Here is a 20,528-nt window from a genome sequence, read left to right as displayed (position 1 = left end):
AGATGTCTTTATTCATTTTCTATTCTTATAACAGATATCTGATTCTTGTACACATTTTAAATAACTATTTATTATTCTATATTTAAGTCCGAATTTTTAATAATTAAAATTATTTTTTTATTTTTTTCTCAATAACAATTACAATTACAATCAGCTGTCCTGCAGAGCCATAAGTAATTACTTATTACGTGTTTTTCTGACAAAAGAACGTAATAAGAAGGTCCTTAAGGAACCCCCAAAATAAATAATACGCAATAAATAGTTGCAAGCAAACTAAAAGTCAAATATGAAATTTCAAGTTCAATCATAAATCACAAACCATTAATTTGAGCACCCATATTGTCCACAAAACAAACATTAATAGCAAATAAAAAAGAAAAAGAAAGAAAAGTAACAAGGAATTAGATACGACACAACTAAACTTGACGGTGTTAGATTTAAAACTGTTACTCAGACCCTAAGTCGAGTACATAGGCTCGTTTCAACCGTCGGACGTTTCTGCTGTTATCGAGTATATTACATGTAGATTATATGTTATCTACTCGATTACCTAATGTTATCTACTCATGTTATCTACTCGATTACATGTTATCTACTCGGTTATCTACATGTGATTACATGTTATCGAGTAGATTACAGTGGTTTACATGAAATTTAAATATTTATTTAAAATAATTGTTTTATTAATATTTATTTGTGTTTAAAAATCGAATTATACTTTATATTCCTTTGAATATAATTTTTACAGTTTGAAGTTTAATAGAGATATACTTTTTTGTAATGTTGCACAGTTTTCAAAAGCTCCATATATTTCTTCAGATGCTTTCTTGTGCTAGATTGCTTTGTGTAATTTTAGAAATTTTCTGAAGAAAAGTCGGAATATTATAAAACATCCCCTCCTAATTATTTTTTGTTCGGCCTGTGTGAGTGCGCGCGCGCGCGTGTTTAGAGAGAGGTACTTGATCCACTTAAATATTTTTAATATAATAATTCAAGCGTTTCCTTAAACAAAAAAAAAACCTTCATGAACAATATCTTCATAATAAATTAAAGTATATTACTCTTCTGTTTTTCTTTTATATCGTTAGTAGCACTCCTAACTCGTATATTAAGTGGCTGACTTCATAAATTCATCTTGTCCTTAAAAAAGGTTTCGGATATGACCTACATTTGTGATTTAAATCGCTTTATATTTACTTGAAGTTCGATAAAAGAAAAATCCTTTGAGAATGACATTCTTTTTAAATAAATTTCCCTTGGGTAACTGAAATTTGTACGAAGAAATTATTCTGTATCTATGTTTAAAAAATGTTTTTATACTTCATATTATTACTGCAGGTAAAAGCTTTTTATTTTTAATAAAAAAAAATACAAAAATCATTAAAATGTGTTTGCTTTTAAATTTTACGAGGTTTATGAAAAATGTTAGTGTTTTGGTTTTAATTAAAAAATTATTTTTATCAGAAATCTCTTGTTTTATCATTGTCCCTGGTTTTTATATCTACAATAAAATCATAATTATTGGTTGTTTCCAGACAACTAAATATGCGATAAAAAAAAAGTAAGAAATATATATACGCTGTGGAATATTACTCCATTTTATTATTTTTATTTTATAGATTTTTCCGTTCCATCACCTTTTTTTTTAATTTTAGAAGTAAATAAATTTAATTTTAATTAGAGTTTACGTTTTTAAATCATTAAACCACTGATTTATCTTAAAATTCTTTAGAAGTTTCAAGAAGATGTGTAAGCAAGAATGCGTATAATTCTTATAAAGCAAAAATTAAAAAAATACTTAGTTTTTTCCCTTAAACTGAATTAAAATTAAACTTCCATTTATTATCGAAATTAAAATGTGAAATCATCAATAATTAATTTTATAGTTCACAAACCGGTCCGAGATCGCTTCGTTCGCCCTTCCGTCTATCCAGACACAGAGCCGCTGGACCCCTTCAAATCATTTCATTTTCTAACTCTTTTACCCTTTTACCCTTTTGTCTTTTTTTTTTATAGAATCACTTAAAAATTTTTCTTCACTCTTGCTGCTTTATAAAGACTTTCTTTTAATTTTAATTTATTTAGTAATTTTTTAAAAATGTTTGAATGAGTAACTTTTATTTAAGTTATAAGAAGATAATAATGTATTAAATGCTTTGTTATTAATAAAGAGGTTTTGTATTAATAAGAGTGTAATTTTGTGGACAGTATGTTGATTTTTAATTTTTTTTTATTTCATAGTTAAATTAGGCAACCTAACCCACCGGGTTGGTCTAGTGCAGGGGTCGGCAACCTGCGGCTCGCGAGCTGCATGCGGCTCTTTGGATGTGAAGCTTTAGTTCTATACGCAAATATTATTTATTTTATCAAAAAAAACATTTAAAAATCGTTCTGAATCAATTAACAAGGATTAGGCACCGATTCTATCTCTTTTCCACTTGTACTCGCTTTTCACCCCACCCCTCCACCGTGACACGCGTCGTCACTGTCGTCAGTCCGTCAGAAGCTCTCGAATGACGCCGTCGTCGGATGTTTCTATGTAGGTTTTAGTCGCTTTCGACTCAAGACAATTTGGCGTCTTCACCAGTGCTTTGGCTGTGACGCATAGTTTGTTATTTCAAGTAAAAGAGTTAGAAGCGAATTATCTTCTCAAAGTTATGTTTGTACATATATATAATAATAATAAAAACCCGAAGTAAAGATAGGTAACATAAAAGCATTATATTTTTAAAATACATATTATACATATTTTTTTCCAAATAAGATACCTAAATACTTTATTGAAGTCAATAAGAATTGTCAAAAAAGAAACAAAGTACTACTGTTGGATATTACCCCGAAAGTGTTTTTATTAAAATATATGTTTAATAAATTACCTATTTTATTATTTATCTATTTTATAGCTTTTATTATTTAAAAATTAGCGTTAAAATAATAATTATAAGTGTAAGTACCTATATATTGTTATTTAATAAACCTATTTTCGAAAAAATTTGTGGCTCTGTAAAAACTTTGAAATTTTGTAAATTGTAATTTTTTACTCTTCTGACTCAAAAGGTTGCCGACCCCTGGTCTAGTGGTAAACTCATCGCGTCGAAAGTTCTAAGGTTCAAATCCTATTAAAGGCAGTTAGTTACGTTTATACAGATTTGAATACTGGTTCGTGGATACCGGTATTCTTTGGTAATTGGGTTTCAGTTAACCATACATCTCAGGAATGATCGACCTACACTTTATTAATGGACAAGACTACACTTTATTTACATTCATACATATCATCCTCTGAAGTAATACTTTACGGTAGTTTCCGAAGTCTAGTCGGAAAAAGAAACAGAAAAAAATCAGTCAACCTCTCAGACAGTCTTTGACCATAAGTATTATCAGTCTAATTGATATTTTTCGATCTTGGAAGTATGTGTATCATTTCTTCTTTTTAACTAGTCATATATATATTAGTCCTTCTTGACTTCTACTTTCTTTCTCAAGGACGCATTGTTAATTAATTAACAATGAAATGTTGAAGACTGGAATTATACTTTAATATAAGATAAATTTCGCGCCGAAATGGCGCAAGTGGTAGCGTCTTTGCCTTTTACCTGGAGGCCCTGGGTTCGAATCCCGGTCAGCTATGGCATTTTTAATACGCTACAGATTTTCCATTCGAGCTAAATGATTATAGCAGTCCATGACCGCACATTTCATTAAAAACAAAAAGTGAACAATCTGAAAAAATGATTGTAAAATATCTAAGTTTAGATATTACAGTAAAGATTTAAATAATAATAATACGAAAATAAATATTATCTTAGTAATATTGAATATTGTACGTTTATTGATGAATCCGGCATCTCTGTGTTGCAATATCTCTCAATACACCCAGAGGCAAGATTCGCTCATTAAATTTCAAATATATTTTGATATGATCTAGATATTGTAATATTTTTCTGTTAAAGAAAATATTTTTTTCTTTATTTTTCTTAAAAAATAAATGTTTTTCTGCTAATATATTGTTTGACTTTAATTTATTAGAAAAAAAATAAAATTATTTTTTAAATTTAAAAAAATAAACATAAAGACAACATTTTTGTGTAAAATTTATAGACCAAAAAAAACAAAAAACATAAAAAAATTGTGTTATAAACATTCATAAATTATTCGAGCGTGCAATTACAGCAGTCCTCTATTAACCACTCCCTGTGCTCCCTATTAATAGGCTCTCCGTGTTAACCGACCGACTAGATGTCACAATTAAAATTTTAATAATAAAATAAATTTTTGATGATGAATAATTTATTAATAAATGATTAATAAAATTTTAATAATAAAATAATTTGTGTAAAATCTTTAAAATGATGGCAAAATCATTGTAATATAGCTTTCTTTCATTAGTTTTATAAATAATATGAGCTCCACTGATCTCCATGGTATAGTAGTACTATCTCGATCTTTCATTCAAAGATACCGGGTTGGACTCCCGGTGAGACACGCTACAGAATTCATTAAATCCACCAGAAGCTGTTATAGGATGTCATACTGTTGTAATGTAAATGAATAAATAAACACTAATTAAATTCCAGTATATATTTATTTAAACAATTTGGCATTTTGTTATAATTAAAAATTTATAAATTTCGTGTATAACATGACAGTAACGTGAGATGAAATTTCAGCTTTAAAAAATAGTAAGATTAGAAGAAAAGATTATGCTAACAGAATATTGTACTAATGTTTTAAATGAATTATGCAATCGAGATTATGAAGTAAATTAGAGATATGGATTTGATGAATGATTTATGAAAATTATTAGGGTGAGCGCCGCGCTAATAATAACTTTACGGATAAATAGATGAGAGTTACAAAATTAGTTTATGAATGAAGTTGAAAACGAAAGACGGCGTTAAGGTGAAATGGAAACTGAAATACAACTACAGATGTGAAAAAAGATTTTTGACATCAGAAAAATTAATTTGTTTGGAATAGCTAACTAATTAAGTTGCTTTGAATAGCTACCTAATGTAACACCCATTAAGATGTCTTAAAACGTAAAAGATAGAAAAACTACGCAGCAAAGCAAACTGTAAAAAAAAGCAGTAAAACAAATCTTTTTTTTTATTTTTTAACAAAAAAGAGCTGAAATATACCAAAGTTAGAATGATTATTTTGTTATTAATACATTTTAGTTATTTTACTTTAAACAAGTTTGTAAATAGTATTTTGTTAAAACCACGTAAATCTCAAGACCAAATAATTACTGAAATAAGTGAGAATATTATTAATGATAATAATTGGTTCACTTACTTCAAGTAGAACAAATCTTTTCATGACCTAAAATTATTTCTAAATTAGAACGATGTTTTGGTATTAAAAATAATATTAAAAAAAAATTAGCTTAACAGTTATCAAGATAAATTTAAAAACATCAATCTCCGTGGCGCGAGCGATAGCTTCTCGGCCTTTCATCCGGAGGTGGTTCGAATCCCTGTCAGACAAACATTTTCCATACGCTACGTTTCCATATCCCACGCACAAAGTTCAAGCTTATGTGGCGATATTATCAAGCAAAAAAGAAAATTAATAGAAATCTGAAAAAAATTACGAACCTAAAGAAAGGAAGATTAAGCGTTTACGGAGATTTATAAAGAATGGAGAACAACAAATTAACAAAAAGCTTTAACAAATTATATCTTTCTAAATTAAAGAATAAAAATAGCTGGGCTTAAGAAACCGAAAAAGATCTAAAGGGATTAAGTATTAAAGAAGCAAAAATATTTTTAGAAATAAAATGAACAATTTCAATAGTTTTCAGGAAAACCACACGGAAAAAATTTTCCAAAAAAATAAGAGGCGAAGTTAGACAAGGAATAAAATAGTATTGGCAGAAAAGAAACGAAATAAATTTTTTTTAAAAAACATTTTATTCTATATTTTTAAAATATATGCAATTTAAAAAAAATTAAATACATAAAATAGCTAATAGTCCAAGCGGTATCTGTTTTCAGTTGAACTTTTTTATATGATCGCTAATTTTTGCTTTAATGCCTCCGGAATATGATCAGATATGATTATTTCGTTATGTTTCGCCAGTTGAAAAAGGAGTGCTTAAATTTTTATTAAACAAATATAAAAAACAATATCAAAAAATATCCATTTTTTCTCCTGTTTCCCTAGATAACTCGATAACTGATTATTTTAGAGAAAATATCGAGAGAGAAAAAAGGATTTTTATTAAATTTTACACACAATATCATCGGTTTCAAATCGAAAAATACATTATTATTGATGCAAAAAAAGCAATAACTGTCAAAAAATGAAAAAAAAAAACAACATTTTGGGATTTTTTAAGTACTTATATTATACGTAGGACCTTCAGATTTTGCCTCAAAGAATCTTTTAATATGATAAAGCTACACGCCAAATTTCAACAAAATAGGTTCGATAGTATTTACACAATAATTTTTCAATCCAGATTTAAGAAAAAAAGCGATTTTCCAAATTGTGAAGAGCCTAAAATAGTCTCTAGATATTTGAAAATTTAATCACATATAAAAGAGCACACAAACTTTCAAATGCAATTTGAAAAATTTATCGGTTAATTAGGAAAGCCTAGGGAATTTTACAAACATTTTTGCAATTTGTTTTTTTTCTTTTAAACAAATTGAATATCTTCACGAATTTTTATGTAAATTAATTAAAGCTCAGCTTAAAAGTACTCGGAAAGACGCTTCTTTAAAAAAAAAGTTTCGATTCGTTAATTATCTCCGGAGATACAACCGATCAAAGTTGACTGCCATTGTGCAAATTATCGATAGATTAATAGACCTATATTTAGTAATAATTCGCGTTTTCCAGTATGATATTTGAACTTTTTAACTCAGACATCGATTTAAAAAAAAAATAATTTTGTTTGTTATAATTACAAGAATGTTTGAAAACTTCTCTAGGGTCTGCTAATTAAATGATTTAAATTTTTCAAAATTCATTTTGAAGTTTGAGTGGTCTTTTATACGTGATTAAATTTTCAAGTTTCTAGAGACTTTATTTCAGGCACTACACAATTTGCAAATTCGCTATTTTTTTTCTTAAATCTGGATTTCAAAATTATTATGTAAAAACTATCGGACCAATTTTGTTGAAATTTGGCTTGTTGCTTTATCATATCAAAAAGTGCAAAATCTTAAAGTCTTACGTAAAAGTACTCAAAAAATATTCCTAAAAAATCTTGTTCATTTTTTCATATTTTTTTTGACAGTTCCTGCTATTTTTGCATCAATAATGTATTTTTCGATTTGCAACTGATGATATTGTGTGTAAAATTTAATAAAAATCCTTTTTTCTCTCTCGATCTTTTCTCTAGAATGGCCAGTTATCAAGTTAGCTAGGGAAATAGCAGGAAAAAAAATGAATATTTTTGCGAGTTTTGACATTTTTTTAAAAATAAAACTTCAAGCACGCCTTTTCAACTGCTGCATAACAAAATAAACATTTCTGATGATATTCCAGAGGCATTAAAGCACAAATTAGCGATAATGTAGAAACAGTCTAACCCAAAACGGATACCGCTTGCATTATAACCCGAATGAAAAATATCGTTCGGATGAAACAAAAGGGTGAGAGAAACTGGTTTCATTATAATAATAAGAAAATTTTCCCCCTTTCTGAAACAACGTAAATGGAACGCTATTGAGGAAAAGCTAAGGTCCCTTGAAAGTATGTGAATAGGCCTATATATTGTTAATTTACTTAATAAACTAAGTTTAGCTAAGTTTTCATATTAATTTTCTTGAATTTTCGTATGAAAGTACTTAAAGAAAATAAATTATTCTAAAACAATTTAATATTATGTAATGACGATAATAAAATATTATTAAATATTTTCAAATCGATATTAATAATATTAGGATATTATTAATACCCTGTGACGGAATGGTAGCGTCTCGACCTTTTATTCGGTGGGTCCCGGGTTCGAATCCCGGACAGGCATTGCACATTTTTCATTTCGCGAAAAAACTCCAGCGAGAAAAAACACCAAAGCAATTCGATGCTCGTAATCTCATTTAATAAAAAAGTTATTTAAATTCATATTCGAACTAATTCATAATATAAACTATTATTGCAATTAATAGAATTTTTTTTTACGTTATTATTATTAAAGCGCTTAAAAGCCGTTTTCAAAAAAAAAATAAATTGCTTAAAATGAATTTTGTATTGCTAATACTTTTTTGACCGTTTTGTTATTTTACAATCTACTATAATAACCATTTAGTAAAGCTCTTTCTTTATTTATTAATACTATGAACCATTTTTTTTAACTGTATAATTTTAAAATCATTACATTTCACAACTAGAACTTAATACCCGTGAATAAGTTAACAAAAAAACTAAACAATTATGTGTTAAACCTTTACAAAAAAATATAATTATGTAATGTATAAAGAATATTGATGACTGTAATTCATTTATTATTATTATTATTATGCTAACAAACTTCGACAAGTAAGAATAACGTATGATATGAATTCAACCTTGATTAAAATTCATAAAAGCAGTGTTGTAAATATAATTCATAAATATTGCTTCATATTCGTGGCTTAATATTTCTTTTAACACTATTTTTTCGTTTTACTTAGGTTTAAAATGTATTATGAAACTTTTTATTTTTGTGATGCTGGTTGTGTAATTGAAAGCTATCGTGCTATTAAAGATGTGTATTAATTTTGTATTTCAAAATGAATTTAAGCTTTCTTCAAAATATCTCTCTTTTCACGCATAATATTAATTTTTTGAATTTATAAATTAAACATAATTTTAATAAAATTATCTTCAACCTGTTTTGTTTGTTCTATGCAGAACTTTGTGATATGGGAAAAATTTAGTTATTGTACTGCCGGATCTCCTTTTCTTTCTTTTTCCTGTTTAGCCTCCGGTAACTACCGTTTAGATAATTCTTCAGAGGATGAATGAGGATGATATGTATGAGTGTAAATGAAGTGTAGTCTTGTACATTCTCAGTTCGACCGTACCTGAGATGTGTGGTTAATTGAAACCCAACCACCAAAGAACACCGGTATCCACGATCTAGTATTCAAATCCATGTAAAAATATCTGGCTTTACTAGGACTTGAACGCTGTAACTCTCGACTTCCAAATCAGCTGATTTGGGAAGACGCGTTAACCACTAGACCAACCCGGTGGGTTACTGCCGGATCTCCTGGATTTATTTTGTTACACGACTGCCCAGAAAGGAGTGTAATGTATTTAGGGTGTATGTTTGTTCCACCGTAGTAGCTCAACGGCTCAACCGATTTAGATGTATGACCCCGCGTTGGAATCCTTACGTTATCGGAAGTATCATAGGCTATATAAATATATATGTAGTAGTGGAGATTTGCCGGTTGAAGCTCAAACTTTAATGAATTGAATTAATGAACTGTGTGCCTCTATCACTGTGGAAGGTTTGAATTGAAGATTCGAATCAATCGAATGAATAATATTACAAAAATAATAAAATTAAATTTAAGTTAAATAAAATAAAATAATATTAAAAAAATTTGAAAAAATTCCATTTAATAAAGATTTATGTTTAGTAATGGGTTTCCCTGGAGGATTGCGTGCGAGGCTAAAGTGGTGAGATGATGCGAGCACCTCGTGCGGATCTAGACCAATCATCACCATCAACTAGTAACAAACGGGGTATACCTCTGGAGCGGGGTTTTGTAAGGCGCAAAGGGGTGCTTTTATAATATCTCTGCAAACAATCATCCGATTTTCAAAATTCAAAATTTATTTGTTAATAGGTTGAAGGCTCACTTTTTCATGCATCAGGTACACTCTCGATCTAACAGAACACGGTTATTCAGAAATATTCTTCTATCTTCGCAACCAGATCTTTCGATTTTAAAAATTCAAACGGGGTATTTACTAGTATAATACAAAATCGCGATGGAATCAAACCAGAACAATGTTATGATATATATATATATATATGTTATAAACAATGTTTATTCGGCAGTCGTGTTTTTTTAATTTTTAATATTTATCTCTTTTATATCAACAGCTTGAAACGATTTACTTGATATCAAAACGAGGATGCTTCATCTGTTCATAAAAAAAAGCGTTAAACCGGTTTTTTTCATCTAGCTTTCATTATTCTTTATATATACGAAACGAATTTCCGTCTATGTTCCATAACTGAAAATAAAATAAAATAATTCATATAAAAATGAGTCCGAAACTCGCCTCTTTTTCAAGTTATAGCTTTCGAAATATTTCGTCCTGTTTTATGCTGAAAGAATAAAATGAAGCCATACTGAAGTTCTTGAAACTTAAATTAAGAGATGATTTTGATGGTTTCATATGATTTTTGACATAAATAATATTACAAAAATTTTTAATTCTTCACGTTTTATCATACTTCAATCAAATTATTATCATAAATTGCATGAGTTTAATTAGTAAGTTAATTTGGATTTCAAAAGATATCATCATACATTGAAATTTCTAATACATTTATAAAATATCAAACAAATTTTCAATCAAACAAACCATTTACTATACAAAGTAACGAAATAAAAGTTTTTGATTATTGAAATACAATTGTATATTAACACAACTTTTCTTTGTCGCTTATATACATTTTAAAAATTTACCCCCATACGGGGCGGTTTGCAGAAGAAATAGTGGAATATTAAATTGTCACCCGACCTTAGTAACTATGCAAAATTTCATAAATAGGTAATGTCAGGAAGTATGTTAAATTAAGGATGCAAGATTTGAGGACAAACATGAAAAAAACTGAAAAAATTTGAAAAAAACATTGTGAGTTAAAATAAAGCAAGTAAAAATTGAATAAAATTTATCCCACAGCTTTATTTGAAGACCAAATTTGTTTCGTAATAACGATTAGAATTTAAATATCAAAAAATATTCTTTAAAAAATTGTCAGCAAAGTTTACCCATTTTTTTGTCGATTGAGCTGTTTCGTAATAAACTTTAAGCTCCTAATTAGAGGTATAGCTATGTAGGTAGTTAATGATTCAGCCTTGTTCCATATACGTTCTACTGACTAATTCTACTGTTTTTTGTTAATTAAAATCAATTTTAAATATATATATGTAAATAAAACAAATTATGGGCATCAATAGTAAAATATGTACAAATGAATTTAAAACTTGTTACTTGAGCTAAACTTGTTTCATAAAAGTTTAATTAGATTTAAATATAAACTTGTTTTATTTAGGTATATGACTATGTTCATTAAATGAACTGGAATATATTTTTTTACCTCTCTTTGTCAAGAGAAGTTATTTTACCAGTTTTTTCTAAACCGAAATAACCAAAAGTTTTTGCATTTGATCAAGGTGAGATATGGATATGAAAGTCCTTGGAAATATATATATTAATAATAAAATTATAAGCCTGTATGGGTACATTAAAATATAAATTTTTTACTTAAAGAAAATTAAATTTGAAACAAAATAAATTTATTAGAAAAATGGTTTAAATATTGGTACGAAAATCGGTTTTATATTGAAGCAAAACAGACTTTTTTTTTTTTTAAATAGAATGTTTATTAGGTAAAGAAAGAATACAATTTTCTATTTTTGGTTTGTTTTGCTTCTATAAAAAAACAGAATTTTAAAAGTTTTTATTTACTTTATATTGGCTGTATTTACATTAAATTTCTCAGAATTAAATTGTCTACAAGTATTATTACTAAATCTTCTGTATTTATTATTAATCATTTAATAAAGCTATTCTAATAAAATCTAAAAAAAAAAAAAATTGTTTTTCGGCACCGAATTTTGTGTTTTTACGTCTATCTTAAAAAATACTGGTTTTTGTAATTCTGAGATCTGTTTTATCATATTTCCCAGCTCAAATTATTTAAGAAACCACTGATTTTACTTTACTCCTTAATTTGGGTCTCAAAAATTACAGTGGGCTTCTTTTTATTATTATAAGAGCTGAAATCTTTCGCTAGCTATAACTGGAAAACAAAGCGTTTCCAAATATGTCTTTATATAAACATTTTTCAGTATTTTCACCGGTAGAACATGTCCTGAAATTTCTCCGTTTGTTCATGGGTCACTCTGTGTATTAATTTGTTGTTTGTAAATGTTTATTTTTCTAAATACGATACGTAAGTATTATGTAGTACAGTATTATGATACAGAATCATCGTTTGGAAATTATTGAGGAAAAAATACATTGTGTTGATTCGTATGGTAAATATACTAGAGTTTGTGTTAGTTTTATTTTTGTTTAAAAAAACTATTAATTACTAGAAATTAATTTGATTTTGTTTTTTTTTTCTGATTATTACTTAAGGAAAAAATCAAATTTAAAATAGTATTTTTTTTTTTTGAGTTTATCATCCATCCATAATTAAGTTGTATTGAAAAAGCAATCTCTATATCAATTCTTAATTTATTTCCTTCTTTCAGTTTTCATTTTTTTATCTTAATATTACTATTATTAAATGTCTATCGTTAATGGTTTTATTAATCATTTTGTTAGGTTTTTCGTTAATTATTATTTAGCTAAAAAAATTGTTTGTTTATCAGAGATTGATAGAGGTTTTGTTTTATTTCAATTTTAACAGGTTTAAATACAAATCAGTTGAATGTATTTTTCTAATGATGTAAAGTAACGGACAACTTAAATTCGTAAGTTTCATTGAATGACATCTTTTTAGTTTTTCGGATACTTTGTATAGCTATTAATGATATAAAGTTTACTTTTTGCATCTTTAGAACACGCACGTTACAAACGGAATTCTATAAGATTACTTAGAAATATGAGATATATGCATTTTTATATTTTTAAAAGAAAATCAAATTAATAAAAGGATTTACAAATAAAAATTTGATGTGGAAACCACATAACTTCCTTTTATGCCTACATATAAACATTTTTAAAAGTACATAAAATTTTATTTCATTAATAACTTTTGATTTGTTTCATATTAATTTTTTTTATTGGTATTATTTAATTATTATTTATTATAAAAATCTTTTAACAGAGGTTAATAATTATTAATAAATCAATATATTTAAATTAAAAAAAGGGAATGAAGTCGGATTCGAACCGATAAGCCTTTCCCTTGTAAGATCCAAATATTTCATTAATTAGAATTTTATTTGGCTTAACTCTAGAACCAATGAAAATAAGTACCATTTATGATATATCATTGAAAAGTTCTCAATGAGGGCTTATTACTACAGTTAAGAAAAAATCAAAAATCCAAATTTTTTGAACATTTCTCGTCGAAAAAATGTTCACAAATATGTGAATCTAATAGCGTCCGCGGTTATTCCCACTATTCTCAATACTGTAATCCATATAAACTTTATGTTAAATAAAACGCACTGATTCACTTTTTAAAATTATTGTTTAATGTTTCTTGTTTAGCTTTTTACATATTTAATTATATTTTATATATTGTTACATTGTTGTGTCGTGTATTTTAATTAAATGAGAGGAGATGAACATGTGTAGTTATGAACTTACGAGTGAACATTACACTACTATCAAATTAATGTATATATTAACATCAGCTGTACTAAAGGTAACTAAATATGCAATTTACATATATCTATTAAATAAAAAGGGAATGCAATACAAAGGGGAGGTGCACAACTAGATGTTACAACAGTCCTAAATCCAAAATTTCAACATCCTACGGCTAATCGTTTTTGAGTTAATTCGAGTACGTACGTACGTACAGACGTCACACCGAAACTAATTAAAATGGATTCAGGGATAGTCAAAATGGATATTTCCATTGAAATCTGAAAACCGACGTTGTTCGCGATTAAAAAATTTCCTTAACTTCGTACAAAGAAGTAAAAAACTTTTTTCATATTCTTTGTTTTATTTATTAAATTCCAGGATAAAATGTTTTGTTTGCAAATTAATTTTTTAGATCTGTACACAATTTTATTTATATTTACGCTTATGGTAATTGGAGAAATCGATAAAAATTAATAGAATTTTAATTCAAATTATAATAATTTTTTTTTAATTTATAAATTTAGAGTTCGCGTTAAAAAAGGATCTTTTAAATATTAAATCATATTTTATCACGAGATCATAATCAAAACGTTCAAAAATGAAAATGATCTTGTATATGATAACATATTAATAAAAACATTGATGCTTAAAAATTTTTTTTTTAATTATCTCAACCATTAAAAAAAAATATTATCATGAATTATTGGTTCAGTAAAAAAAAATTTTAATTTGTTTTGAAGATATATTTAATCGAACATTGTATAAAATTTAAAATATGATTTTAAATTTATGTATAAAATGAAAGAAATGAAGAATTTATTTATGTAATTTATTTTATGTATAAAATTTAAAATATGATGATTTTATTTATTATAAGATTGACCTTGAATTAGGATAGATTGCAGAGGAAATCATTAAAATTTATTGTGTCTAAGAGAAAGGAGTATATTAGATCCTGGATGAGGTAGAGAAACTTAAAAATGTTAGAATGGAAGGAAAATTAGAACCAGGAATGATGGAAACTTGTGAAGGCTAAAATTATTTGTGACTGGATTAACGTCAGATAAATAAAAGAAGAATCCGTGTAATTACTGTCGTCCCCCTTTCCGTGAAAATCAGTTTGATATTCCCGAAATGTAATTGTCAATATATTTTTCTTTAATTGTTAAACGATAATTGTTTAAAAAGTTTTTGATTGTAACGAACTATTGAAATTATTATTTTACTTTTTTAAATTTTTCAATGTAATGAAATGTTTTGTTGTGAAAGCACTGTGAATTCTTAAATTAACTTTATTGAAAATCAGGAAAAAAATACGACATTTTTATAATATATTTTTCATCTGTATGTTAATGAAAAGAAAAAGTGTTTTAAGTAAAAAGAAAGTTGTAAAAAGTATTTGTAAAAGTTATTTTTTTAAATTATTATCAGGAAGGTTTTAATTATTATCAGAGGTTGTAAAGTGTCAATACAGTTGATTTGTTGTGAGACATTTTTTGTTGAGTTATTTATGATATTTACATATATATTTTTTTTTCCTAAATACATATTTTATTTTATAAAATTACTTAATTTTTTAAAAAATAGATTAATTTTTTTATTTTAATGATGTTTATTTAAGGAAAAAATCAAATGTAAAAATGATAATAGCATTTATATATATATAATTATTTATAAAATAAATAATATAAATATTACTAAATATTGATATACGGAATATTTATATGAAATATTAAAATTAGAAATAATTATATTTATTGAAATGTGAAATATATATCATATAAGCAAATATGCTGATTTTGCATGAAAAATTGTAATTATTTAGTACCAAATTCTAATTTTAGAGATAACATATATTTAACTTGTGATGAAACTTCCTTTATTTAACTAAAATATCTCAGATAGAATAACACCATTCATCTTCGATACTATGGTATTTTTAAGATAACTTTGAATTCGTAGCAAATTTAATTTTTTCACGATTCTTTTTTATTTAATTTTTTCCGGTAATTTGATCAAGAAATTAATATACGCGGACTCGAGTTTAAAAGTAATTTTATCCGGTAGTAAATTAGAAAAATTGTTTTAACGCTTTTGATTTTATTGTTATGTAAAACCCTATATAATATTAGTTCCAATGTTAGAACCTTTAAAAATGTTGAAACCTATAAAAGGAAACTAATTAAAATATATGAAATGTAATCGAATATATTTTTTATAAACCTTATCAAGAAATCTAACAAAATTATTTAAAAATAACTGATGAAATGTACAAAAATTATTTTAGAAAACAAATATACAATATTTTTAAAAATATATAATAATAATTTTATTATTTTTTAGTACTTAATCGTGTTTTTAAAAATTGTTGTGTTAAGTAATCATTGAAGTATAAAGTATATTTTTATTTATTAAGATTAACCGGTTGAAACACCCTTCTTTCGATTTCCCTATAGTCGTCTGGGACTTAGCCCCTCATATGAGAACGCGTTTATATATTTTGTTCTCCTCCCGCCATCAGATCGAAACTAAACATTTAAAATTTAAGCTGATCTTTCCCGAATTTCAAGTAATTTTTTTTTTCTAATTTGAATTGAAGATAAAATGATTTGAAACATAAAATAACTTCATCATTAAAAATTTTTAGATAAAAAAAAAATATTTCTCTTTTGATGTTTTAGAACATTCGTTCTTAAACTGGGCAATATCGCCCCTTTGCACTGGAGACTTCAGGGGGGGTAGTAGAAGGCCTACAGAAAATTTGAGGCGTTCTCGCGGTCTAGAAAGGTGATGGCTGATTAAAAAAAAGGCAAAAATTATGTTTTCTTGATTTCAAACTAAAATTAAATACCTACTACACTAGCACAAAAAAATTAAAGGGACACCTATATTTTATGATAAAAAATAATTGTATTTAAACTACTTTAACTTTGCAACCAAGATGCTTAGAGAGAGACGAATAAAAAAAATTTAAGCTTAAATACCCTACTCTTTGACAGTATACTTAAGATTTCAAAAATCATCAAATTTAAAAAAAGCGAGAAGAAAAGTTTTAAATTTTTGACAGATTTTCTTCGTGTTTTTATATTTTAACTATATATATGTATATGTATATATACATTTTAGCTGGGGTAAACGAAATTTTTTCAGTAAACTGCATTGAAATCGTTTAAAAATTTCAAACTTTAGCTTTAATTTCTTCTTTTTTTTGTATGTCTACGATTTTTCTGAACCGAAATATTTCACTTTAAAGAGAAAAGGTCACTTTTGCATTTAATGTTGCATATCTCCCGATCTAAGCAATGTATTGATACAAATAAGTATGGAAATTGAAGGATTTTGATCTAGCTCAACGCAAAAGTAGGATATGCCACGTTTAAAAACAATAATTGCAGTTGTTTTTAAGAGCGCATCTTAAAAACAGAAATTTCAATTATTATTTTTAAAAGATGGTAAGTTTAAAAATTTTGAGGGGCGCTATAAAATTTTTGAATCTCAATGTGGGTGGTGGGCAAAAAAGTTAAAAAAATCAGTGTTTTAGAAGTTAGGGTATTTTCTATTATGCCTCCTGCACCCAGTTTTTTTTCTCGGGGATTTATAATGTAATATTATTTAAACCATCATATTAGATAATGTTGTAGATAAAAATCGTTATTAGCTATATATTCCTGTACGACATATAGATAAGATTAGTCTGTTAGTATACAATGTTAATAAATCTTTGTTCTGTGCAAAATAATTAATGTTCCGTTACTCGGAATGTTGTTTAGGTTAGTTTTAATTAGTTAAGTATGTAAAATTTGTTAAATTTATGAGTTAATTGTTTAGCATAATTTTTAAAAGTACTTTCTCGGTTACTTTTTTCCTTACGGCAAATCTTTAGTATGAGCTAATTACCAATGATACGTAAAAATTTAAATTGTTTTTTTAAAATTCTCTATTGTATTTCTTTGTGAAGTTAAGATGATGTTTCGTTAGTTTCCGTGTACTGTTGAAAAGTGTTATTATAGATGACACGACTTTATAGGATAAAAGTTATCCTGTTTTTCTGCAAAATCGTATTGTTAATAAAAATAATTATTATATGGTTAAATGTAATTGTTTATTAATTCTAAATGAACAGCTAAAATTGTTATTTACACAAATATATACTATTTTTTTATAGTCATTTAAATTTTAAATATTTATAAGAATTTTAAACGTTATAAAATTTATTAAAAAGCACGTGAAATATACTGTATGATTTTACAATGAATATTACATTTTCAAATAAAATTCATCCATTGCTTATAATTTTAAAAAAATATTGTATTTAAGTATAATTTTCTACTAAGAGAATTGATAACCAAAAGAAATTCATTAACTTTTTTCAATTGTTTTGCTGTTGGCTAATACAGTATCCGTACAATACGACCACGCGGTTAAACACATGGACATGAATTGTAGAATTTTTACATTTATTTATAACTACTTTCAACTGGTTAAACAAATTCTTAAAACACTAACATTATATTTTTACGTATTCGTAATAATATAAATTCTATTAAAATAGTTTATTCGATAAGAAATTTGTATTTAATGTTTTTTTCCTTAATTGCTATTTTTATATGCATTTTCGTAAAACATTTATAAACTTTTAATTTACTAATTGCAATTTTTCCAAAAGTTTGAAAACAAAAAAAAAATTAATTATAAAAATGTATAATTTATTCTCATACAAATAAAATGATTATTACAAATAATATATATATATATATATATATATATATATATATATAAATAATTATCAATTTGATATATTGTGAAATAATAAATAAGTGAAGTTAGTGTTCATGTCATGTTTAATTAGGAATTATCAAAAATAAATTTAGAAAAAAGTTTCCTTTTGTTTTATTAAAGTAAAATAAATTTTTTGTTATACCGCGAATATATTCAACCTTGTGAAAAAAGTTTTTTTTTTTAATGCATTAAAAAAAAATAATAATAAAAAACATTATAATTTTAATTATAATAATAAAAGTATATTTTAATACTTACATATAAAAAAAAGACGATTAGAATTTGTTGAGATAATATATTAACGTTGCTTTATTGATAGTTTAAATATACGTGCAATTGAGGGGGTTAAAACAGACCTGGGAAAATTAGTGTAGGAAGAATAGTTCGCGCACAACACAGGGACTCTCAGAATGTTTTATATATATATCTATATATTACACTGAAGGGGTTGCCTCGTTCAACAAACACTGTTGAGTTAACGACGCTCTCTACGAGTTTCAGCACTGGACTGTACATTAGCTCACGGCCGGGATCCACATCCCCGTATTTTACCTGCGCATTGCGCAGATGCGTTTCGATGTATGGCGTCGATATTTACGTCACTCCAGGCAGTGTGGCTTTTATGTTTGATTGTGCCACGGCACGGGTATGGCATGTACATGGACAATGCCACCCTGTTTTGTATGTTATTATGTACTTCGTGACTTTATCTGTCACTTTAAATAAAGTAACAACTATATATCGTTTGTATATTTGTGTTTCGGTCTATATCAGTGGATATTGTTACAAAATTAAATTGTTTGGCATGAAAACCCACTTATATTATTACTTTTTTTCTTCTTGAAAATTATTAATAGAGGAAAAATAAACTTTCATTATTAGAGAAAATTATGTATGGATAATTCTTTAGAATAGTAAAAAACCCTTCTGCTTGAAAAAGTTTTTTTTCTAATATATTGAAATTCTTTAATTTTTAATTATATTTAATTAATTTGTATTTATTGCAATTTTAAACCGTAAGCTACAGTGTAAGCTCAGTTACAATTCAGTAGTCGAGTTGCTTTTGTCCATTTTCTCGTTGATAGAAAATTACTAAAATAAAAAAATACCCCCAGTTGAATCCCAATGACTAACGTACATTGGTAAGAAATAGAAACAAATCTTGTTTTAATTGAATTTAAATCTTTCATGCTGATCAATCGGCCGACGACAAAATTTGGCAAGCATAACTCCTGGATTAAATAAAATTGTTATAACATACAAATTTTTTTAATCAACTTCTGTAATTTTTATTGTATTATTAATTTTTAAAAAAATAAATTAAAAATATTGAAACTGAAAAGTTTTTCCCGATGTTGAGTTTTCAAAATCTTAATTTTTCCAGAATTAATATTCAAAATAAAAACTATACGCAAATTTTATGAAAATTACCTTTTCCTAGAATTATATACTCGGATATTATAACTGTTTATAACTTCTTGGTATATTGTGAATTGTAATACATTGAAGTGTAAAATGAAATCCCGAGTCAACAAATTAAAAAAAAAATATATTTTTTAAACACTATTATGAAATTCTGTAACTGGATGTGGAATGTGTGTTTTTTTAGCATTTGTATTGCTTAATACCTCTGGAACTGGAATGCATAATTAAAACGTTCGGTATAGGAATCTCATATGTATGATTAAATTCGGGCTAAAAGGTGGGTGGATGTAATTCTAGATTAACCCATAACTAATATCTCATGGTTGGGGCATTTTGGTGAAAACCTTACTGGGAACTATTTAGGACTATAATGATAGTGTAAAAGAAAATAATCAAAAATTTTTCCTCCTCGAGATTTTTTTTTTTTAATTTAGAAAAATTGGAAACAAGGTGCAGTGACTCGTTCGGTTCTCTTGATTATTATTTTGGCTCAATTATATCTTGTTAAAAAATTTACTGGAACATTTTAAAAATATTACTGGAATTTATAAATAGTAATATAAAAAAATCTCTCACCTTTTCATTATTCTTATTAAAAAAAAATCTAAATGATTAGATTTTTTAAAAATTGACGAAATATTAAATTAGAAAAATCATATGAAAAAATCGGATGTGGATACCACATGACTTTCTTGTACGCCTATTAAATTACATATATTTTTTATGTATTTGTTGTATTTTTTATTACATTTTTTTATTTTTTTTTTTTTACAGTCGGAGTTAATAAATAAATTAATAAATCAATATATTGA

The 20,528-nt window shown here is 26.2% G+C and overlaps 1 protein-coding gene across 2 annotated transcripts in view; it reads right to left on the bottom strand.

The window, feature by feature from the left end:
* LOC142331137 (neuroglobin-like) overlaps window positions 1–18,789 on the bottom strand; it is a 297,336-nt gene extending 278,547 nt beyond the window's left edge. Inside the window, exon 1 of one of the 2 annotated variants that reach the window (XM_075376834.1) lies at window positions 18,648–18,789. The gene's annotated coding sequence lies outside the window, so the exon portion shown is untranslated. Of the gene's footprint in view, window positions 1–18,549 lie in introns of both variants that reach the window. The other variant, XM_075376833.1, reaches the window with a different exon arrangement.
* Between the last annotated feature and the right edge of the window lie 1,739 nt (window positions 18,790–20,528).

The sequence above is a fragment of the Lycorma delicatula genome, chromosome 10, assembly GCF_047948215.1.
Source record: "Lycorma delicatula isolate Av1 chromosome 10, ASM4794821v1, whole genome shotgun sequence".
NCBI classification, from domain to species: domain Eukaryota; kingdom Metazoa; phylum Arthropoda; class Insecta; order Hemiptera; family Fulgoridae; genus Lycorma; species Lycorma delicatula.
This window is presented reverse-complemented; position numbering and strand designations above follow the sequence as displayed.